The following is a 21,370-nucleotide window of genomic DNA, read 5'->3' on the forward strand; positions in this document are numbered from 1 at the left end:
TGGGTTCTCCGGGCTGTGGTCGCTTCCGCTGTTTTGGGTTCTCCGGGCTGTGGTCGCCTCCGCTGTCTTGGGTTCTCCGGGCTGTGGTCGCCTCCGCTGTCTTGGGTTCTCCGGGCTGTGGTCGCCTCCGCTGTCTTGGGTTCTCCGGGCTCTGGTCGCTTCCGCCTTCTTGGGTTCTCCGGGCTGTGGTCGCCTCCCCTGTCTTGGGTTCTCCGTGCTGTGGTCGCCTCCGCTTTCTTGGGTTCTCCGGGCTGTGGTCGTTTCCACTGTCTTGGGTTCTCCGGGCTGTGGTCGCCTCCGCTGTCTTGGGTTCTCTGAACTCTTTCTATCTTTCTCTCTCTCTGAGCTTTGTCTTTCTTTCTGTCTCTTTGACCTCTGTCTTTTTATGTCTTTGAGCTTTGTCTGTCTGTCTCTCTCTGCTTTCTGTCTGTTTGTCCCTCTGAGCTATTGTCGCCTCCGCTGTCTTCGGTTCTCCGGGCTGTGGTGGCTTCCGCTGTCTTGGGTTCTCTAAACTCCTTCTGTCTCTCTGACCTTTGTCTGTCTGTCCACTTGACCTCTGGTGGCCTCCGCTGTTTTCGGTTCTCTGAACTCTTTCTATCTGTATCTCTCTCTTAGCTTTTTCTTTCTGTCTTTCTCTTTGATCTCTGTCTGTTAATGTCTTTGAGCTTTGTCTGTCTGTCTCTCTCTACACTGTGTCTGTTTTTCTCTCTGAGCTCTGGTCGCCTCCGCTGTCTTGGGTTCTCCGGGCTGTGGTCGTCTCCGCTGTCTTGGGTTCTCCGGGCTGTGGTTGCCTCCGCTGTCTTGGGTTCTCTAAACTCTGTCTTTCTCTCTGACCTTTGTCTGTCTGTCCCCTCTACCTCTGGTGGCCTCCGCTGTTTTCGGTTCTCTTAACTCTCTATGTGTTTCTCTCTCTGAGCTTTGTCTGTCTGTCTGTCTCTTTGATCTCTGTCTGTCTATCTCTTTGAGCTTTGTCTATCTGTTTTTCTCTGCTCTCTGTCTGTTTGTCTCTCTGAGCTCTGGTCGCTTCCACTGTTTTGGGTTCTCTGAGCTCTGGTCGCCTCCGCTGTCTTGGGTTCTCCGGGCTGTGGTCGCTTCCGCTGTCTTGAGTTCTCCGGGCTGCGGTCGCCTCCCCTGTCTTGGGTTCTCCGGGCTGTGGTCGCCTCCACTGTCTTGGGTTCTCCGGGCTGTGGTCGCCTACGCTGTCTTGGGTTCTCTGTGTTGTGGTCGCCTCCGCTGTCTTTGGTTCTCCGGGCTGTGGTCGCCTCCGCTGTCTTGGGTTCTCCGGGCTGTGGTCGCCTCCGCTGTCTTGGGTTCTCCGTGCTGTGGTCGCTTCCGCTGTCTTGGGTTCTCCGGGCTGTGGTCGCCTCCGCTGTCTTGGTTTTTCCGGGCTGTGGTCGCCTCCGCTGTCTTGGGTTCTCCGGGCTTTGGTCGCCTCCGTTGTCTTGGGTTCTCTAAACTCTGTCTTTCTCTCTGACCTTTGTCTGTCTGTCCCCTTGACCTCTGGTGGCCTCCGCTGTTTTCGGATCTTTGATCTCTTTCTATCTTTCTCTCTCTCTGAGCTTTTTCTCTGTCTGTCTGTCTCTTTGACCTCTGTTTGTTTATGTCTTTGAGCTTTTCCTGTCCGTCTGTCTCTGCTCTCTGTCTGTTTGTCTCTCTGAGCTCTGGTTGCTTCCGCTGTCTTGGGTTCTCCGGGCTCTGGTCGCTTCCCCTGTCTTGGGTTCTTCGGACTGTGGTTTCCTCTGCTGTCTTGGGTTCTCCGGGCTGTGGTCGCCTCCACTGTCTTGGGTTCTCCGTGTTGTGGTCGCTGTCTTGGGTTCTCCGGGCTGTGGTCGCTTCCGCTGTCTTGGATTCTACCGGCAGCGTTCGCCTCCACTGTCTGGGGTTCTCCGGGCTGTGGTCGCCTCCGCTGTCTTGGGTTCTCCTGGCTGTGGTCGCCTCCGCTGTCTTGGGTTCTCCGTGCTGTGGTCGCCTCCGCTGTCTTGGGTTCTCCGGACTGTGGTTTCCTCCGCTGTCTTGGGTTCTCCGGGCTGTGGTCGCCTCCGCTGTCTTGGGTTCTCCGGGCTCGGTCTTTCTCTCTGACCTTTGTCTGTCTGTCCCATTGACCTCTGGTGGCCTCCGCTGTTTTCGGATCTTTGATCTCTTTCTATTTTTCTCTCTCTCTGAGCTTTTTCTGTCTGTCTGTCTCTTTGACCTCTGTCTGTTTATGTCTTTGAGCTTTGTCTGTCTGTCTGTCTCTGCTCTCTGTCTGTTTTTCTCTCTGATCTCTGGTCGCCTCCGCTGTCTTGGGTTCTCCGGGCTGTGGTCGCCTCCGCTTTCTTGCGTTCTCCGGGCTCTGGTCACTTCCGCCTTCTTGGGTTCTCCGGGCTGTGGTGGCTTCCTCTTTCTCGGGTTCTCCGTGCTGTGGTCGCTTCCACTGTCTTGGGTTCTCCGGGCTGTGGTCGCTTCCACTGTCTTGGGTTCTCCGGGCTGTGGTCGCTTCCGCTGTCTTGGGTTCTCCGGGCTGTGGTCGCTTCCGCTGTTTTGGGTTCTCCGGGCAGCGGTCGCCTCCGCTGTCTTGGGTTCTCCGGGCTGTGGTCGCTTCCGCTGTCTTGGGTTCTCCGGGCAGCGGTCGCCTCCGCTGTCTCGGGTTCTCCGTGCTGTGGTCGCCTCCGCTGTTTTCGATTCTCCGGGCTGTGGTCGCCTCCTCTGTCTTGGGTTCGCCGTTCTGTGGTCGCCTCCGCTGTCTTGGGTCCTCCGGGCTGTGGTCGCCTCCGCTGTCTTGGGTTTTCCGTGCTGTGGTCGCTTCCGCTGTCTTGGGTTCTCCGGGCTGTGGTCGCCTCCGCTGTCTTGGGTTCTCCGGGCTGTGGTCGCTTCCGCTGTCTTGGGTTCTCCGGGCTGCGGTCGCCTCCGCTGTCTTGGGTTCTCCGGGCTGTGGTCGCTTCCGCTGTCTTGGGTTCTCCGGGCAGCGGTCGCCTCCGCTGTCTTGGGTTCTCCGTGCTGTGGTCGCCTCCGCCGTCTTGGGTTCTCCGGGCTGTCGTCGCCTCCGCTGTCTTGGGTTCTCCGTCCTTTGGTCGCTTCCGCTGTCTTGGGTTATCCAGACTCGTGTCGCCTCCGCTGTCTTGGGTTCTCCGGGCTGTGGTCGCCTCCGCTGTCTTGGGTTCTCCGGGCTGTGGTCGCCTTCACTGTCGTGGGTTCTCCGGGCTGTGGTCGCATCCGCTGTCTTGGGTTCTCCGGGCTGTGGTCGCCTCCGCTGTCTTGGGTTCTCCGTTCTGTGGTCGCCTCCGCTGTCTTGGGTTCTCCGGGCTGTGGTCGCCTCCGCTGTCTTGGGTTCTCCGGACTGTGGTTTCCTCCGCTGTCTTGGGTTCTCCGGGCTGTGGTCGCCTCCGCTGTCTTGGGTTCTCCGGGCTGTGGTCGCTTCCGCTGTCTTGGATTCTACGGGCAGTGGTTGCCTCCACTGTCTTGGGTTCTCCGTGCTGTGGTCGCTTCCGCTGTCTTGGGTCCTCCTGGCTTTGGTCGCCTCCACTGTCTTGGGTTCTCCAGACTCGGGTCGCCTCCGCTGTCTTGGGTTCTCCGGGCTGTGGTCGCCTCCGCTGTCTTGGGTTCTCCGGGCTGTGGTCGCCTCCGCTGTCTTGGGTTCTCCTGCCTGTGGTCGCCTCCGCTGTCTTGGTTTTTCCGGGCTGTGGTCGCCTCCGCTGTCTTGGGTTCTCTAAACTCGGTCTTTCTCTCTGACCTTTGTCTGTCTGTCCACTTGACCTCTGGTGGCCTCCGCTGTTTTAGGATCTTTGATCTCTTTCTATCTTTCTCTCTCTTTGAGCTTTGTCTGTCTGTCTGTCTCTGCTCTCTGTCTGTTTTTCTCTCTGAGCTCTGGTCTTCTCTCTGAGCTCTGGTCGCCTCCGCTGTCTTGGGTTCTCCGGGCTCTGGTCGCTTCCGCCTTCTTGGGTTCTCCGGGCTGTGGTAGCCTCCCCTGTCTAGGGTACTCCGTGCTGTGGTCGCCTCCGCTGTCTTGGGTTCTCCGGGCTGTGGTCACTTCCGCTGTCTTCGGTTCTCCGGGCTGTGGTCGCTTCCGCTGTCTTGGGTTCTCCGGTCAGCGGTCGCCTCCGCTGTTTTCGATTCTCCGGGCTGTGGTCGCCTCCTCTGTCTTGGGTTCTCTGTTCTGTGGTCGCCTCCGCTGTCTTGGGTTCTCTGGGCTGTGGTCGCCTCCGCTGTCTTGGGTTCTCCGTGCTGTGGTCGCTTCCGCTGTCTTGGGTTCTCCGGGCTGTGGTTGCCTCCGCTGTCTTCGGTTCTCCGGGCTGTGGTCGCTTCCGCTGTCTTGGGTTCTCCTGGCTGCGGTCACCTCCGCTTTCTTGGGTTCTCCGGTCAGCGGTCGCCTCCGCTGTCTTGGGTTCTCTAAACTCTGTCTTTCTCTCTGACCTTTGTCTGTCTGTCCCCTTGACCTCTGGTGGTCTCCGCTGTTTTCGGATCTCTGACCTCTTTCTATCTTTCTCTCTCTCTGAGCTTTTTCTGTCTGTTTGTCTCTGTGTCTGTTTTTCTCTCTGAGCTCTGGTCTTCTCTATGAGCTCTGGTCGCCTCCGCTGTCTTGGGTTCTCCGGGCTGTGGTCGCTTCCGCCTTCTTGGGTTCTCCAGGCTGTGGTCGCCTCCCCTGTCTCGGGTTCTCCGTGCTGTGGTCGCCTCCGCTGTCTTGGGTTCTCCGTGCTGTGGTCGCTTCCGCTGTCTTGGGTTCTCCGTGCTGTGGTCGCTTCCGCTGTCTTGGGTTCTCCATGCTGTGGTCGCCTCCGCTGTCTTGGGTTCTCCGGGCTGTGGTCGCCTCCGCTGTCTTGGGTTCTCCGGACTGTGTTCGCCTCCGCTGTCTTGGGTTCTCCGGGCTGTGGTCGCCTCCGTTGTCTTGGGTTCTCCTGGCTGTGGTCGCCTCCGCTGTCTTGGGTTCCCCTGGCTGTGGTCGCCTCCACTGTCTTGGGTTCTCCAGACTGGGGTCGCCTCCGCTGTCTTCGGTTCTCCGGGCTGTGGTCGCTTCCGCTGTCTTGGGTTCTCCGGGCTGCGGTCGCCTCCGCTGTCTTGGGTTCTCCGGTCAGCGGTCGCCTCCGCTGTCTTGGGTTCTCTAAACTCTGTCTTTCTCTCTGACCTTTGTCTGTCTGTCCCCTTGACCTCTGGTGGTCTCCGCTGTTTTCGGATCTCTGACCTCTTTCTATCTTTCTCTCTCTCTGAGCTTTTTCTGTCTGTTTGTCTCTGTGTCTGTTTTTCTCTCTGAGCTCTGGTCTTCTCTATGAGCTCTGGTCGCCTCCGCTGTCTTGGGTTCTCCGGGCTGTGGTCGCTTCCGCCTTCTTGGGTTCTCCGGGCTGTGGTCGCCTCCCCTGTCTCGGGTTCTCCGTGCTGTGGTCGCCTCCGCTGTCTTGGGTTCTCCGTGCTGTGGTCGCTTCCGCTGTCTTGGGTTCTCCGTGCTGTGGTCGCTTCCGCTGTCTTGGGTTCTCCATGCTGTGGTCGCCTCCGCTGTCTTGGGTTCTCCGGGCTGTGGTCGCCTCCGCTGTCTTGGGTTCTCCGGGCTGTGGTCGCCTCCGCTGTCTTGGGTTCTCCGGACTGTGTTCGCCTCCGCTGTCTTGGGTTCTCCATGCTGTGGTCGCTTCCGCTGTCTTGGTTCTCCGGGCTGTGGTCGCCTCCGCTGTCTTGGGTTCTCCTGGCTGTGGTCGCTTCCGCTGTCTTGGGTTCTCCGGGCTGTGGTCGCTTCCGCTGTTTTGGGTTCTCCGGGCAGCGGTCGCCTCCGCTGTCTTGGGTTCTCCGGGCTGTGGTCGCTTCCGCTGTCTTGGGTTCTCCGTGCTGTGGTCGCCTCCGCTGTCTTGGGTTCTCCGGGCTGTGGTCGTTTCCGCTGTCTTGGGTTCTCCGTGCTGTGGTCGCCTCCGCTGTCTTGGGTTCTCCGGGCTGTGGTCGTTTCCGCTGTCTTGGGTTCTCCGGGCTGTGGTCGCCTCCGCTGTCTTGGGTTCTCTAAACTCTGTCTTTCTCTCTGACCTTTGTCTGTCTGTCCCCTTGACCTCTGGTGGCCTCCGCTGTTTTCGGTTCTCTGAACTCTTTCTATCTGTCTCTCACTCTGAGCTTTTTCTTTCTGTCTTTCTCTTTGATCTCTGTCTTTTTGTGTATTTGACCTTCGTCTGTCTGTCTCTCTCTGCTCTCTGTCTGTTTTTCTCTCTGAGCTCTGGTCGCCTCCGCTGTCTTGGGTTCTCCGGGCTGAGGTCGCCTCCGCTGTCTTGGGTTCTCCGTGCTGTGGTTGCTTCCGCTGTCTTGGGTTCTCCGGGCAGCGGTCGCCTCCGCTGTCTTGGGTTCTCCGGACTGCGGTCGCCTCCGCTGTCTTGGGTTCTCCGTGCTGCGGTCGCCTCCGCTGTCTTCGGTTCTCCGGGCTGTGGTCGCTTCCGCTGTCTTGGGTTCTCCGGGCAGCGGTCGCCTCCGCTGTCTTGGGTTCTCCGGGCTGTGTTCGCTTCCGCTGTCTTGGGTTCTCCGGGCTGTGGTCGCCTCCCCTGTCTTGGGTTCTCCGGGCTGTGGTCGCCTCCGCTGTCTTGGGTTCTCCGGGCTGTGGTCGCTTCCGCTGTCTTGGGTTCTCTGGGCTGTGGTCGCTTCCGCTGTTTTGGATTCTCCGGGCAGCGGTCGCCTCCGCTGTCTTGGGTTCTCCGGGCTGTGGTCACTTCCGCTGTCTTGGGTTCTCCATGCTGTTGTCGCCTCCGCTGTCTTGGGTTCTCCGTGCTGTGGTCGTCTCCGCTGTCTTGGTTTCTCCGGGCTGCGGTCGCTTCCGCTGTCTTGGGTTCTACGGGCAGCGGTCGCCTCCGCTGTCTTGGGTTCTCCGTGCTGTGGTCGCTTCCGCTGTCTTGGGTTCTCCGGGCTGTGGTCGCCTCCGCTGTCTTGGGTTCTCCGGGCTGTGGTCGCCTCCGCTGTCTTGGGTTCTCCGGGCTGTGGTCGCTTCCGCTGTCTTGGGTTCTCCGGGCTGTGGTCGTTTCCACTGTCTTGGGTTCTCCGGGCTGTGGTCGCCTCCGTTGTCTTGGGTTCTCCTGGCTGTGGTCGCCTCCGCTGTCTTGGGTTCTCTGAACTCTTTCTATCTTTCTCTCTCTCTGAGCTTTGTCTTTCTTTCTGTCTCTTTGACCTCTGTCTTTTTATGTCTTTGAGCTTTGTCTGTCTGTCTCTCTCTGCTTTCTGTCTGTTTGTCCCTCTGAGCTATTGTCGCCTCCGCTGTCTTCGGTTCTCCGGGCTGTGGTGGCTTCCACTGTCTTGGGTTCTCTAAACTTCTTCTGTCTCTCTGACCTTTGTCTGTCTGTCCACTTGACCTCTGGTGGCCTCCGCTGTTTTCGGTTCTCTGAACTCTTTCTATCTGTATCTCTCTCTTAGCTTTTTCTTTCTGTCTTTCTCTTTGATCTCTGTCTGTTAATGTCTTTGAGCTTTGTCTGTCTGTCTCTCTCTGCACTGTGTCTGTTTTTCTCTCTGAGCTCTGGTCGCCTCCGCTGTCTTGGGTTCTCCGGGCTGTGGTCGTCTCCGCTGTCTTGGGTTCTCCGGGCTGTGGTCGCCTCCGCTGTCTTGGGTTCTCTAAACTCTGTCTTTCTCTCTGACCTTTGTCTGTCTGTCCCCTCTACCTCTGGTGGCCTCCGCTGTTTTCGGTTCTCTTTACTCTCTATGTGTTTCTCTCTCTGAGCTTTGTCTGTCTGTCTGTCTCTTTGATCTCTGTCTGTCTATCTCTTTGAGCTTTGTCTATCTGTTTGTCTCTGCTCTCTGTCTGTTTGTCTCTCTGAGCTCTGGTCGCTTCCACTGTCTTGGGTTCTCTGAGCTCTGGTCGCCTCCGCTGTCTTGGGTTCTCCGGGCTGTGGTCGCTTCCGCTGTCTTGAGTTCTCCGGGCTGCGGTCGCCTCCCCTGTCTTGGGTTCTCCGGGCTGTGGTCGCCTCCACTGTCTTGGGTTCTCCGGGCTGTGGTCGCCTACGCTGTCTTGGGTTCTCTGTGTTGTGGTCGCCTCCGCTGTCTTTGGTTCTCCGGGCTGTGGTCGCCTCCGCTGTCTTGGGTTCTCCGGGCTGTGGTCGCCTCCGCTGTCTTGGGTTCTCCGTGCTGTGGTCGCTTCCGCTGTCTTGGGTTCTCCGGGCTGTGGTCGCCTCCGCTGTCTTGGTTTTTCCGGGCTGTGGTCGCCTCCGCTGTCTTGGGTTCTCCGGGCTGTGGTCGCCTCCGTTGTCTTGGGTTCTCTAAACTCTGTCTTTCTCTCTGACCTTTGTCTGTCTGTCCCCTTGACCTCTGGTGGCCTCCGCTGTTTTCGGATCTTTGATCTCTTTCTATCTTTCTCTCTCTCTGAGCTTTTTCTCTGTCTGTCTGTCTCTTTGACCTCTGTTTGTTTATGTCTTTGAGCTTTTCCTGTCCGTCTGTCTCTGCTCTCTGTCTGTTTGTCTCTCTGAGCTCTGGTTGCTTCCGCTGTCTTGGGTTCTCCGGGCTCTGGTCGCTTCCCCTGTCTTGGGTTCTTCGGACTGTGGTTTCCTCTGCTGTCTTGGGTTCTCCGGGCTGTGGTCGCCTCCACTGTCTTGGGTTCTCCGTGTTGTGGTCGCTGTCTTGGGTTCTCCGGGCTGTGGTCGCTTCCGCTGTCTTGGATTCTACCGGCAGCGTTCGCCTCCACTGTCTGGGGTTCTCCGGGCTGTGGTCGCCTCCGCTGTCTTGGGTTCTCCTGGCTGTGGTCGCCTCCGCTGTCTTGGGTTCTCCGTGCTGTGGTCGCCTCCGCTGTCTTGGGTTCTCCGGACTGTGGTTTCCTCCGCTGTCTTGGGTTCTCCGGGCTGTGGTCGCCTCCGCTGTCTTGGGTTCTCCGGGCTCGGTCTTTCTCTCTGACCTTTGTCTGTCTGTCCCATTGACCTCTGGTGGCCTCCGCTGTTTTCGGATCTTTGATCTCTTTCTATTTTTCTCTCTCTCTGAGCTTTCTCTGTCTGTCTGTCTCTTTGACCTCTGTCTGTTTATGTCTTTGAGCTTTGTCTGTCTGTCTGTCTCTGCTCTCTGTCTGTTTTTCTCTCTGATCTCTGGTCGCCTCCGCTGTCTTGGGTTCTCCGGGCTGAGGTCGCCTCCGCTGTCTTGGGTTCTCCGTGCTGTGGTTGCTTCCGCTGTCTTGGGTTCTCCGGGCAGCGGTCGCCTCCGCTGTCTTGGGTTCTCCGGACTGCGGTCGCCTCCGCTGTCTTGGGTTCTCTGTGCTGCGGTCGCCTCCGCTGTCTTCGGTTCTCCGGGCTGTGGTCGCTTCCGCTGTCTTGGGTTCTCCGGGCAGCGGTCGCCTCCGCTGTCTTGGGTTCTCCGGGCTGTGTTCGCTTCCGCTGTCTTGGGTTCTCCGGGCTGTGGTCGCCTCCCCTGTCTTGGGTTCTCCGGGCTGTGGTCGCCTCCGCTGTCTTGGGTTCTCCGGGCTGTGGTCGCTTCCGCTGTCTTGGGTTCTCTGGGCTGTGGTCGCTTCCGCTGTTTTGGGTTCTCCGGGCAGCGGTCGCCTCCGCTGTCTTGGGTTCTCCGGGCTGTGGTCACTTCCGCTGTCTTGGGTTCTCCATGCTGTTGTCGCCTCCGCTGTCTTGGGTTCTCCGTGCTGTGGTCGTCTCCGCTGTCTTGGTTTCTCCGGGCTGCGGTCGCTTCCGCTGTCTTGGGTTCTACGGGCAGCGGTCGCCTCCGCTGTCTTGGGTTCTCCGTGCTGCGGTCGCTTCCGCTGTCTTGGGTTCTCCGGGCTGTGGTCGCCTCCGCTGTCTTGGGTTCTCCGGGCTGTGGTCGCCTCCGCTGTCTTGGGTTCTCCGGGCTGTGGTCGCTTCCGCTGTCTTGGGTTCTCCGGGCTGTGGTCGTTTCCACTGTCTTGGGTTCTCCGGGCTGTGGTCGCCTCCGCTGTCTTGGGTTCTCCTGGCTGTGGTCGCCTCCGCTGTCTTGGGTTCTCTGAACTCTTTCTATCTTTCTCTCTCTCTGAGCTTTGTCTTTCTTTCTGTCTCTTTGACCTCTGTCTTTTTATGTCTTTGAGCTTTGTCTGTCTGTCTCTCTCTGCTTTCTGTCTGTTTGTCCCTCTGAGCTATTGTCGCCTCCGCTGTCTTCGGTTCTCCGGGCTGTGGTGGCTTCCACTGTCTTGGGTTCTCTAAACTCCTTCTGTCTCTCTGACCTTTGTCTGTCTGTCCACTTGACCTCTGGTGGCCTCCGCTGTTTTCGGTTCTCTGAACTCTTTCTATCTGTATCTCTCTCTTAGCTTTTTCTTTCTGTCTTTCTCTTTGATCTCTGTCTGTTAATGTCTTTGAGCTTTGTCTGTCTGTCTCTCTCTGCACTGTGTCTGTTTTTCTCTCTGAGCTCTGGTCGCCTCCGCTGTCTTGGGTTCTCCGGGCTGTGGTCGTCTCCGCTGTCTTGGGTTCTCCGGGCTGTGGTCGCCTCCGCTGTCTTGGGTTCTCTAAACTCTGTCTTTCTCTCTGACCTTTGTCTGTCTGTCCCCTCTACCTCTGGTGGCCTCCGCTGTTTTCGGTTCTCTTAACTCTCTATGTGTTTCTCTCTCTGAGCTTTGTCTGTCTGTCTGTCTCTTTGATCTCTGTCTGTCTATCTCTTTGAGCTTTGTCTATCTGTTTGTCTCTGCTCTCTGTCTGTTTGTCTCTCTGAGCTCTGGTCGCTTCCACTGTCTTGGGTTCTCTGAGCTCTGGTCGCCTCCGCTGTCTTGGGTTCTCCGGGCTGTGGTCGCTTCCGCTGTCTTGAGTTCTCCGGGCTGCGGTCGCCTCCCCTGTCTTGGGTTCTCCGGGCTGTGGTCGCCTCCACTGTCTTGGGTTCTCCGGGCTGTGGTCGCCTACGCTGTCTTGGGTTCTCTGTGTTGTGGTCGCCTCCGCTGTCTTTGGTTCTCCGGGCTGTGGTCGCCTCCGCTGTCTTGGGTTCTCCGGGCTGTGGTCGCCTCCGCTGTCTTGGGTTCTCCGTGCTGTGGTCGCTTCCGCTGTCTTGGGTTCTCCGGGCTGTGGTCGCCTCCGCTGTCTTGGTTTTTCCGGGCTGTGGTCGCCTCCGCTGTCTTGGGTTCTCCGGGCTGTGGTCGCCTCCGTTGTCTTGGGTTCTCTAAACTCTGTCTTTCTCTCTGACCTTTGTCTGTCTGTCCCCTTGACCTCTGGTGGCCTCCGCTGTTTTCGGATCTTTGATCTCTTTCTATCTTTCTCTCTCTCTGAGCTTTTTCTCTGTCTGTCTGTCTCTTTGACCTCTGTTTGTTTATGTCTTTGAGCTTTTCCTGTCCGTCTGTCTCTGCTCTCTGTCTGTTTGTCTCTCTGAGCTCTGGTTGCTTCCGCTGTCTTGGGTTCTCCGGGCTCTGGTCGCTTCCCCTGTCTTGGGTTCTTCGGACTGTGGTTTCCTCTGCTGTCTTGGGTTCTCCGGGCTGTGGTCGCCTCCACTGTCTTGGGTTCTCCGTGTTGTGGTCGCTGTCTTGGGTTCTCCGGGCTGTGGTCGCTTCCGCTGTCTTGGATTCTACCGGCAGCGTTCGCCTCCACTGTCTGGGGTTCTCCGGGCTGTGGTCGCCTCCGCTGTCTTGGGTTCTCCTGGCTGTGGTCGCCTCCGCTGTCTTGGGTTCTCCGTGCTGTGGTCGCCTCCGCTGTCTTGGGTTCTCCGGACTGTGGTTTCCTCCGCTGTCTTGGGTTCTCCGGGCTGTGGTCGCCTCCGCTGTCTTGGGTTCTCCGGGCTCGGTCTTTCTCTCTGACCTTTGTCTGTCTGTCCCATTGACCTCTGGTGGCCTCCGCTGTTTTCGGATCTTTGATCTCTTTCTATTTTTCTCTCTCTCTGAGCTTTCTCTGTCTGTCTGTCTCTTTGACCTCTGTCTGTTTATGTCTTTGAGCTTTGTCTGTCTGTCTGTCTCTGCTCTCTGTCTGTTTTTCTCTCTGATCTCTGGTCGCCTCCGCTGTCTTGGGTTCTCCGGGCTGTGGTCGCCTCCGCTGTCTTGCGTTCTCCGGGCTCTGGTCGCTTCCGCCTTCTTGGGTTCTCCGGGCTGTGGTGGCCTCCCCTGTCTAGGGTTCTCCGTGCTGTGGTCGCTTCCACTGTCTTGGGTTCTCCGGGCTGTGGTCGCTTCCACTGTCTTGGGTTCTCCGGGCTGTGGTCGCTTCCGCTGTCTTGGGTTCTCCGGGCTGTGGTCGCTTCCGCTGTCTTGGGTTCTCCGGGCAGCGGTCGCCTCCGCTGTCTTGGGTTCTCCGGGCTGTGGTCGCTTCCGCTGTCTTGGGTTCTCCGTGCTGTGGTCGCCTCCGCTGTCTCGGGTTCTCCGGGCTGTGGTCGCCTCCGCTGTCTCGGGTTCTCCGGGCTGTGGTCGCCTCCGCTGTCTTGGGTTCTCCGGGCTGTGGTCGCTTCCGCTGTCTTGGGTTCTCCGGGCAGCGGTCGCCTCCGCTGTCTTGGGTTCTCCGGGCTGTGGTCGCTTCCGCTGTCTTGGGTTCTCCGGGCAGCGGTCGCCTCCGCTGTCTTGGGTTCTCCGTGCTGTGGTCGCCTCCGCTGTCTTGGGTTCTCCGGGCTGTCGTCGCCTCCACTGTCTTGGGTTCTCCGTCCTTTGGTCGCTTCCGCTGTCTTGGGTTATCCAGACTCGTGTCGCCTCCGCTGTCTTGGGTTCTCCGGGCTGTGGTCGCCTCCGCTGTCTTGGGTTCTCCGGGCTGTGGTCGCCTTCACTGTCGTGGGTTCTCCGGGCTGTGGTCGCCTCCGCTGTCTTGGGTTCTCCGGGCAGCGGTCGCCTCCGCTGTCTTGGGTTCTCCGTGCTGTGGTCGCCTCCGCTGTCTTGGGTTCTCCGGGCTGTCGTCGCCTCCACTGTCTTGGGTTCTCCGTCCTTTGGTCGCTTCCGCTGTCTTGGGTTATCCAGACTCGTGTCGCCTCCGCTGTCTTGGGTTCTCCGGGCTGTGGTCGCCTCCGCTGTCTTGGGTTCTCCGGGCTGTGGTCGCCTTCACTGTCGTGGGTTCTCCGGGCTGTGGTCGCCTCCGCTGTCTTGGGTTCTCCAGGCTGTGGTCCCCTCCGCTGTCTTGGGTTCTCCGTTCTGTGGTCGCCTCCGCTGTCTTGGGTTCTCCGGGCTGTGGTCGCCTCCGCTGTCTTGGGTTCTCCGGACTGTGGTTTCCTCCGCTGTCTTGGGTTCTCCGGGCTGTGGTCGCCTCCGCTGTCTTGGGTTCTCCGGGCTGTGGTCGCTTCCGCTGTCTTGGATTCTACGGGCAGCGGTTGCCTCCACTGTCTTGGGTTCTCCGTGCTGCGGTCGCTTCCGCTGTCTTGGGTTCTCCTGGCTTTGGTCGCATCCACTGTCTTGGGTTCTCCAGACTCGGGTCGCCTCCGCTGTCTTGGGTTCTCCGGGCTGTGGTCGCCTCCGCTGTCTTGGGTTCTCCGGGCTGTGGTCGCCTCCGCTGTCTTGGGTTCTCCTGCCTGTGGTCGCCTCCGCTGTCTTGGTTTTTCCGGGCTGTGGTCGCCTCCGCTGTCTTGGGTTCTCTAAACTCGGTCTTTCTCTCTGACCTTTGTCTGTCTGTCCACTTGACCTCTGGTGGCCTCCGCTGTTTTCGGATCTTTGATCTCTTTCTATCTTTCTCTCTCTTTGAGCTTTGTCTGTCTGTCTGTCTCTGCTCTCTGTCTGTTTTTCTCTCTGAGCTCTGGTCTTCTCTCTGAGCTCTGGTCGCCTCCGCTGTCTTGGGTTCTCCGGGCTCTGGTCGCTTCCGCCTTCTTGGGTTCTCCGGGCTGTGGTAGCCTCCCCTGTCTAGGTTACTCCGTGCTGTGGTCGCCTCCGCTGTCTTGGGTTCTCCGGGCTGTGGTCACTTCCGCTGTCTTCGGTTCTCCGGGCTGTGGTCGCCTCCGCTGTCTTCGGTTCTCCGGGCTGTGGTCGCTTCCGCTGTCTTGGGTTCTCCGGGCAGCGGTCGCCTCCGCTGTCTTGGGTTCTCCGGGCTGTGTTCGCTTCCGCTGTCTTGGGTTCTCCGGGCTGTGGTCGCCTCCCCTGTCTTGGGTTCTCCGGGCTGTGGTCGCCTCCGCTGTCTTGGGTTCTCCGGGCTGTGGTCGCTTCCGCTGTCTTGGGTTCTCTGGGCTGTGGTCGCTTCCGCTGTTTTGGGTTCTCCGGGCAGCGGTCGCCTCCGCTGTCTTGGGTTCTCCGGGCTGTGGTCACTTCCGCTGTCTTGGGTTCTCCATGCTGTTGTCGCCTCCGCTGTCTTGGGTTCTCCGTGCTGTGGTCGTCTCCGCTGTCTTGGTTTCTCCGGGCTGCGGTCGCTTCCGCTGTCTTGGGTTCTACGGGCAGCGGTCGCCTCCGCTGTCTTGGGTTCTCCGTGCTGCGGTCGCTTCCGCTGTCTTGGGTTCTCCGGGCTGTGGTCGCCTCCGCTGTCTTGGGTTCTCCGGGCTGTGGTCGCCTCCGCTGTCTTGGGTTCTCCGGGCTGTGGTCGCTTCCGCTGTCTTGGGTTCTCCGGGCTGTGGTCGTTTCCACTGTCTTGGGTTCTCCGGGCTGTGGTCGCCTCCGCTGTCTTGGGTTCTCCTGGCTGTGGTCGCCTCCGCTGTCTTGGGTTCTCTGAACTCTTTCTATCTTTCTCTCTCTCTGAGCTTTGTCTTTCTTTCTGTCTCTTTGACCTCTGTCTTTTTATGTCTTTGAGCTTTGTCTGTCTGTCTCTCTCTGCTTTCTGTCTGTTTGTCCCTCTGAGCTATTGTCGCCTCCGCTGTCTTCGGTTCTCCGGGCTGTGGTGGCTTCCACTGTCTTGGGTTCTCTAAACTCCTTCTGTCTCTCTGACCTTTGTCTGTCTGTCCACTTGACCTCTGGTGGCCTCCGCTGTTTTCGGTTCTCTGAACTCTTTCTATCTGTATCTCTCTCTTAGCTTTTTCTTTCTGTCTTTCTCTTTGATCTCTGTCTGTTAATGTCTTTGAGCTTTGTCTGTCTGTCTCTCTCTGCACTGTGTCTGTTTTTCTCTCTGAGCTCTGGTCGCCTCCGCTGTCTTGGGTTCTCCGGGCTGTGGTCGTCTCCGCTGTCTTGGGTTCTCCGGGCTGTGGTCGCCTCCGCTGTCTTGGGTTCTCTAAACTTTGTCTTTCTCTCTGACCTTTGTCTGTCTGTCCCCTCTACCTCTGGTGGCCTCCGCTGTTTTCGGTTCTCTTAACTCTCTATGTGTTTCTCTCTCTGAGCTTTGTCTGTCTGTCTGTCTCTTTGATCTCTGTCTGTCTATCTCTTTGAGCTTTGTCTATCTGTTTGTCTCTGCTCTCTGTCTGTTTGTCTCTCTGAGCTCTGGTCGCTTCCACTGTCTTGGGTTCTCTGAGCTCTGGTCGCCTCCGCTGTCTTGGGTTCTCCGGGCTGTGGTCGCTTCCGCTGTCTTGAGTTCTCCGGGCTGCGGTCGCCTCCCCTGTCTTGGGTTCTCCGGGCTGTGGTCGCCTCCACTGTCTTGGGTTCTCCGGGCTGCGGTCGCCTACGCTGTCTTGGGTTCTCTGTGTTGTGGTCGCCTCCGCTGTTCTTGGTTCTCCGGGCTGTGGTCGCCTCCGCTGTCTTGGGTTCTCCGGGCTGTGGTCGCCTCCGCTGTCTTGGGTTCTCCGTGCTGTGGTCGCTTCCGCTGTCTTGGGTTCTCCGGGCTGTGGTCGCCTCCGCTGTCTTGGTTTTTCCGGGCTGTGGTCGCCTCCGCTGTCTTGGGTTCTCCGGGCTGTGGTCGCCTCCGTTGTCTTGGGTTCTCTAAACTCTGTCTTTCTCTCTGACCTTTGTCTGTCTGTCCCCTTGACCTCTGGTGGCCTCCGCTGTTTTCGGATCTTTGATCTCTTTCTATCTTTCTCTCTCTCTGAGCTTTTTCTCTGTCTGTCTGTCTCTTTGACCTCTGTTTGTTTATGTCTTTGAGCTTTTCCTGTCCGTCTGTCTCTGCTCTCTGTCTGTTTGTCTCTCTGAGCTCTGGTTGCTTCCGCTGTCTTGGGTTCTCCGGGCTCTGGTCGCTTCCCCTGTCTTGGGTTCTTCGGACTGTGGTTTCCTCTGCTGTCTTGGGTTCTCCGGGCTGTGGTCGCCTCCACTGTCTTGGGTTCTCCGTGTTGTGGTCGCTGTCTTGGGTTCTCCGGGCTGTGGTCGCTTCCGCTGTCTTGGATTCTACCGGCAGCGTTCGCCTCCACTGTCTGGGGTTCTCCGGGCTGTGGTCGCCTCCGCTGTCTTGGGTTCTCCTGGCTGTGGTCGCCTCCGCTGTCTTGGGTTCTCCGTGCTGTGGTCGCCTCCGCTGTCTTGGGTTCTCCGGACTGTGGTTTCCTCCGCTGTCTTGGGTTCTCCGGGCTGTGGTCGCCTCCGCTGTCTTGGGTTCTCCTGGCTCGGTCTTTCTCTCTGACCTTTGTCTGTCTGTCCCATTGACCTCTGGTGGCCTCCGCTGTTTTCGGATCTTTGATCTCTTTCTATTTTTCTCTCTCTCTGAGCTTTCTCTGTCTGTCTGTCTCTTTGACCTCTGTCTGTTTATGTCTTTGAGCTTTGTCTGTCTGTCTGTCTCTGCTCTCTATCTGTTTTTCTCTCTGATCTCTGGTCGCCTCCGCTGTCTTGGGTTCTCCGGGCTGTGGTCGCCTCCGCTGTCTTGCGTTCTCCGGGCTCTGGTCGCTTCCGCCTTCTTGGGTTCTCCGGGCTGTGGTGGCCTCCCCTGTCTAGGGTTCTCCGTGCTGTGGTCGCTTCCACTGTCTTGGGTTCTCCGGGCTGTGGTCGCTTCCACTGTCTTGGGTTCTCCGGGCTGTGGTCGCTTCCGCTGTCTTGGGTTCTCCGGGCTGTGCTCGCTTCCGCTGTCTTGGGTTCTCCGGGCAGCGGTCGCCTCCGCTGTCTTGGGTTCTCCGGGCTGTGGTCGCTTCCGCTGTCTTGGGTTCTCCGTGCTGTGGTCGCCTCCGCTGTCTCGGGTTCTCCGGGCTGTGGTCGCCTCCGCTGTCTCGGGTTCTCCGGGCTGTGGTCGCCTCCGCTGTCTTGGGTTCTCCGGGCTGTGGTCGCTTCCGCTGTCTTGGGTTCTCCGGGCAGCGGTCGCCTCCGCTGTCTTGGGTTCTCCGTGCTGTGGTCGCCTCCGCTGTTTTCGATTCTCCGGGCTGTGGTCGCCTCCTCTGTCTTGGGTTCGCCGTTCTGTGGTCGCCTCCGCTGTCTTGGGTCCTCCGGGCTGTGGTCGCCTCCGCTGTCTTGGGTTTTCCGTGCTGTGGTCGCTTCCGCTGTCTTGGGTTCTCCGGGCTGTGGTCGCCTCCGCTGTCTTGGGTTCTCCGGGCTGTGGTCGCTTCCGCTGTCTTGGGTTCTCCGGGCTGCGGTCGCCTCCGCTGTCTTGGGTTCTCCGGGCTGTGGTCGCTTCCGCTGTCTTGGGTTCTCCGGGCAGCGGTCGCCTCCGCTGTCTTGGGTTCTCCGTGCTGTGGTCGCCTCCGCTGTCTTGGGTTCTCCGGGCTGTCGTCGCCTCCACTGTCTTGGGTTCTCCGTCCTTTGGTCGCTTCCGCTGTCTTGGGTTATCCAGACTCGTGTCGCCTCCGCTGTCTTGGGTTCTCCGGGCTGTGGTCGCCTCCGCTGTCTTGGGTTCTCCGGGCTGTGGTCGCCTTCACTGTCGTGGGTTCTCCGGGCTGTGGTCGCCTCCGCTGTCTTGGGTTCTCCGGGCTGTGGTCCCCTCCGCTGTCTTGGGTTCTCCGTTCTGTGGTCGCCTCCGCTGTCTTGGGTTCTCCGGGCTGTGGTCGCCTCCGCTGTCTTGGGTTCTCCGGACTGTGGTTTCCTCCGCTGTCTTGGGTTCTCCGGGCTGTGGTCGCCTCCGCTGTCTTGGGTTCTCCGGGCTGTGGTCGCTTCCGCTGTCTTGGATTCTACGGGCAGCGGTTGCCTCCACTGTCTTGGGTTCTCCGTGCTGCGGTCGCTTCCGCTGTCTTGGGTTCTCCTGGCTTTGGTCGCATCCACTGTCTTGGGTTCTCCAGACTCGGGTCGCCTCCGCTGTCTTGGGTTCTCCGGGCTGTGGTCGCCTCCGCTGTCTTGGGTTCTCCGGGCTGTGGTCGCCTCCGCTGTCTTGGGTTCTCCTGCCTGTGGTCGCCTCCGCTGTCTTGGTTTTTCCGGGCTGTGGTCGCCTCCGCTGTCTTGGGTTCTCTAAACTCGGTCTTTCTCTCTGACCTTTGTCTGTCTGTCCACTTGACCTCTGGTGGCCTCCGCTGTTTTCGGATCTTTGATCTCTTTCTATCTTTCTCTCTCTTTGAGCTTTGTCTGTCTGTCTGTCTCTGCTCTCTGTCTGTTTTTCTCTCTGAGCTCTGGTCTTCTCTCTGAGCTCTGGTCGCCTCCGCTGTCTTGGGTTCTCCGGGCTCTGGTCGCTTCCGCCTTCTTGGGTTCTCCGGGCTGTGGTAGCCTCCCCTGTCTAGGTTACTCCGTGCTGTGGTCGCCTCCGCTGTCTTGGGTTCTCCGGGCTGTGGTCACTTCCGCTGTCTTCGGTTCTCCGGGCTGTGGTCGCTTCCGCTGTCTTGGGTTCTCCGGTCAGCGGTCGCCTCCGCTGTTTTCGATTCTCCGGGCTGTGGTCGCCTCCTCTGTCTTGGGTTCTCTGTTCTGTGGTCGCCTCCGCTGTCTTGGGTTCTCCGGGCTGTGGTCGCCTCCGCTGTCTTGGGTTCTCCGTGCTGTGGTCGCTTCCGCTGTCTTGGGTTCTCCGGGCTGTGGTTGCCTCCGCTGTCTTCGGTTCTCCGGGCTGTGGTCGCTTCCGCTGTCTTGGGTTCTCCGGGCTGCGGTCGCCTCCGCTGTCTTGGGTTCTCCGGTCAGCGGTCGCCTCCGCTGTCTTGGGTTCTCTAAACTCTGTCTTTCTCTCTGACCTTTGTCTGTCTGTCCCCTTGACCTCTGGTGGTCTCCGCTGTTTTCGGATCTCTGACCTCTTTCTATCTTTCTCTCTCTCTGAGCTTTTTCTGTCTGTTTGTCTCTGTGTCTGTTTTTCTCTCTGAGCTCTGGTCTTCTCTATGAGCTCTGGTCGCCTCCGCTGTCTTGGGTTCTCCGGGCTGTGGTCGCTTCCGCCTTCTTGGGTTCTCCGGGCTGTGGTCGCCTCCCCTGTCTCGGGTTCTCCGTTCTGTGGTCGCCTCCGCTGTCTTGGGTTCTCCGTGCTATGGTCGCTTCCGCTGTCTTGGGTTCTCCGTGCTGTGGTCGCTTCCGCTGTCTTGGGTTCTCCATGCTGTGGTCGCCTCCGCTGTCTTGGGTTCTCCGGGCTGTGGTCGCCTCCGCTGTCTTGGGTTCTCCGGACTGTGTTCGCCTCCGCTGTCTTGGGTTCTCCGGGCTGTGGTCGCCTCCTTTGTCTTGGGTTCTCCTGGCTGTGGTCGCCTCCGCTGTCTTGGGTTCTCCTGGCTGTGGTCGCCTCCGCTGTCTTGGGTTCTCCAGACTGGGGTCGCCTCCGCTGTCTTCGGTTCTCCGGGCTGTGGTCGCTTCCGCTGTCTTGGGTTCTCCGGGCTGCGGTCGCCTCCGCTGTCTTGGGTTCTCCGGTCAGCGGTCGCCTCCGCTGTCTTGGGTTCTCTAAACTCTGTCTTTCTCTCTGACCTTTGTCTGTCTGTCCCCTTGACCTCTGGTGGTCTCCGCTGTTTTCGGATCTCTGACCTCTTTCTATCTTTCTCTCTCTCTGAGCTTTTTCTGTCTGTTTGTCTCTGTGTCTGTTTTTCTCTCTGAGCTCTGGTCTTCTCTATGAGCTCTGGTCGCCTCCGCTGTCTTGGGTTCTCCGGGCTGTGGTCGCTTCCGCCTTCTTGGGTTCTCCGGGCTGTGGTCGCCTCCCCTGTCTCGGGTTCTCCGTGCTGTGGTCGCCTCCGCTGTCTTGGGTTCTCCGTGCTGTGGTCGCTTCCGCTGTCTTGGGTTCTCCGTGCTGTGGTCGCTTCCGCTGTCTTGGGTTCTCCATGCTGTGGTCGCCTCCGCTGTCTTGGGTTCTCCGGGCTGTGGTCGCCTCCGCTGTCTTGGTTTCTCCGGGCTGTGGTCGCCTCCGCTGTCTTGGGTTCTCCGGACTGTGTTCGCCTCCGCTGTCTTTGGTTCTCCGGACTGTGTTCGCCTCCGCTGTCTTGGGTTCTCCGGGCTGTGGTCGCCTCCGTTGTCTTGGGTTCTCCTGGCTGTGGTCGCCTCCGCTGTCTTGGGTTCTCCAGACTGGGGTCGCCTCCGCTGTCTTGGGTTCTCTAAACTCTGTCTCTCTCTCTGAGCTTTTTCTGTCTGTCTGTCTCTTTGACCTCTGTCTGTTTATGTCTTTGAACTGTCTCTGCTCTGCTCTGTAACTAGCTAACAGCTGAGTCTGTTTATGTGTGTGTCCAGCTGTCCAATTCAGTGCATCGTTACATCAGTAACTTCCAGATTGTAGACAACCTGAGTGACAGAGGCTCCCTGATCATTCACCTGTTCAAAGTAACATCACTGTATTTATAATTATTATTCTATATCATATCATTTTATGTTATTCATATGCTTTTCTTTTTTTCCAAGAAGCAGGTTTCTCAATGCTCAGTAAATAAGTCATTATGACCACAGTCAACAATCTGAGGCAGTTTTAGGCTATTACACAAAACCGGCTTATTGGTACCAAAGCCACGGTTCAGAACTCAGACTTGCTAAATCAGTGTTGGTGTCGTGCAGTGTAGGGCTGCAGCCAGAGTACTGACGATAGTTAGCAAGAGAGATCATATTTCTCCTATGCTGGTTTCTCTTCATTGGCTTCCTGTGAAATGTAGAATAGAATTCAAAATCCTTCTTCTGACATATAAAGCTCTTAACAACCAATCTCCATCATATCTTAAAGACCTGATAGTACCATATTATCCTAGCAGAACTCTTCGCTCTCAGACTGCAGGCTTACTTGGAGAAGCGACCTGTAACTTCTCTCTAAAAGTAGAATGGGAGGCAGAGCCTTCAGTTATCAGCTCCTCTCCTGTGGAACCAGCTCCCAGTTTGGGTTCTGGAGGCGGACACCCTCTCTAATTTTAAGACCAGGCTTAAAACCTTCCTTTTTGACAAATCTTATAGTTAGGACTGACTGGGGGACCCTGAGGGGGTCAGCTGGAGTCTTCCTCTTGGACGTCCCTTAGTTCTGCCCCTAGTTCTGCTGCTACAGGCCTAGGCTGCTGGAGGACCTCTCTGGATGCACTGAGCCCTTCTCTATCTACCATTATATTTAATATACAGTATATATACCATTATTGCATTACACTCACTCTGTTTCTCCCTGTGTCCTTTCTCCGAGTGTCCCTGATCCCAGAGCTGGATGCTTCAGATCTGTGGTGGTTCTCCCACCAACTGGCCTAATCTCCATCTGTGGGATGCTGCTGCTGCTGACCTTCCTCCAGCCCACTGCTTCCAGCTGCCCATTTCCATCAATCTGCTCTGCATCACCCTCACTATACTTGATTTGCTCGTCTACATATTTTTGAATTTACCACCAGCTATATATGTAGTATATTTAATGCCAGAGCCATACACCATAGCAGTAAACTATAATCAGTTTCCAGCCCAGAGGGATATATGCGCAGATTTTTTTAAATACCATGTAGAAGACTATATACAGGAAGATGAGGTATCAGTTCTTGCACATAGATA

Source organism: Amphiprion ocellaris, chromosome 11 (assembly GCF_022539595.1).
Source record: "Amphiprion ocellaris isolate individual 3 ecotype Okinawa chromosome 11, ASM2253959v1, whole genome shotgun sequence".
Classification (NCBI taxonomy): Eukaryota; Metazoa; Chordata; class Actinopteri; family Pomacentridae; genus Amphiprion; species Amphiprion ocellaris.